This window comes from Salmo trutta, chromosome 3, assembly GCF_901001165.1.
Source record: "Salmo trutta chromosome 3, fSalTru1.1, whole genome shotgun sequence".
Classification (NCBI taxonomy): Eukaryota; Metazoa; Chordata; class Actinopteri; order Salmoniformes; family Salmonidae; genus Salmo; species Salmo trutta.
Genome location: NC_042959.1, coordinates 9,338,789 through 9,340,612, shown reverse-complemented (window position 1 = coordinate 9,340,612; position 1,824 = coordinate 9,338,789).

Genomic DNA, 1,824 nt, shown 5'->3' with positions numbered 1-1,824 from the left:
GAATGTTTTTGAATTTATGACAGTTGGCTGGATGAAAGCTAGCTAACAAGCTTTTGTGTTTAGAGCAGGACCACAATTGAAAACACCTCTTACCTTTTCGTAGTTAATAAATCAAATTTGAAACGTACTAACTGTAGTATCCTTAACTAGCATTGAAAATCTCTCCCCCTATCTTCTGAATCACGCTTGTAATCCCAGTGGCCTACTGTAGCCTATGCTTCGGATGAGGAGGGTCATGATGAGGGGGAGGGGGAGGTAGCCTACCCATTCACACACTGGAAAAGATTTTCAGTTGGCAGGCAGACACTGGAAGAAGTTTTTGAGCGACAGAGGGCTTTGCATAGGCGCTTTGTTGAGATTTTTGTGGAACTGGAAAAAAAGGCCCGGAACGTAAAATAACATTATTAATCGGTTCCATTGCAGTTCTTTTCAGGAACAGTATAGATAACGTTGTTTCACAGTTCTGTTTCTGTTCCTCAAAAATGTTTGTTATTTTCCGGTTTTCTGTAGTGTAGTGTAGAAATGTTCCAGAGGTAAGTACGGTAGTGTATAAATGTTCCAGAGGTAAGTACGGTAGTGTAGAAATGTTCCAGAGGTAAGTACGGTAGTGTATAAATGTTACAGAGGAAAGTATGGTAGTGTGGAAATGTTAAAGAGGAAAGTATTGTAGCATAGACATGTTACAGAGGAAAGTATTGTAGCATAGACATGTTACAGAGGAAAGTATTGTAGCATAGACATGTTACAGAGGAAAGTACTGTGGTGTGGAAATGTTTATCAGTGAGAGAAATGTGTATTTACTGTTGTGCAGAGGGCATGATGGAGACACCGCAGTATCAGATGTTACAGCAGGAAAATAATCCTGCAAGAACAGGAAATGTAAATTATTATGTGGATTATAATTATTGGACATTTTATGTAGGGTTTGATACATTTTTCATAAGGGCAAATCAAGCATGATATTTTAATGTATAAATTACAAAATTTTGAAGCCTTTTTAAACCTTGAATACACTACAAGTTGGCATTTTCTGCTGTGCTGGAACATTCTCAGCAACAAAAGAGTGATCAAATTAAGATCCTACATCTGTACAGGCAATATAAAATGATAGTAAACTGTATTAGGTGCATATTGGCTCTTCCTCAAACTCCTACATGGTCCTTCAAGCTGGATTATAGGAGTTTGAGACAGAGCTGGACAGAAGTTGTTTATGCAATAGTAATATAATTCTAACTGGATAACTCTGGATAACCCTCTCCTATCACCATTCCCACAGTCATAAACAACACATTTTGAACAGAGAAGTGTCTCTGAAATATACTTTCCCTTCCCAGGTCTCCCTTAAAAATGTGTCTCTACATCTGATGTACTCTCTGCCATTTGCAGACTTTCTTTCTTTCTGAATAACAATTAATTCCCTGTTGACACATGTAGCTCTCTGAGCCATCTGCTGTCTGTGGACAGGACTGGCGAGGAGGAGAGGAGAGAGGAGGGGAGGAGAAGCAGGGAGGAGGTGAGGAATGGGAATTCGGGGAGAGGAGAGGAGAGCAGGAAAGGAGCAGAGGGGAGGAGAGGAAGGGAGGGGAGAGGAGGAGAAGAGAAGAGGGGAGGAGGGCAGGGAGGAGGGGAGGGGAGAGGAAGAGAGGATGGGAGGAGAGGAGGTGAGGGGAGGAGAGGAAGAGAGGATGGGAGGAGAGGAGGTGAGGGGAGGGAACGGGGGGGAGGAGAGGGTTTTAGTTTAATCTAACCAGCTGTGTTTACTGTATTATGTACAGTGTCCATAATGGCATTCCTATATAGTGTACTACTGTTGACCAGTGCCCA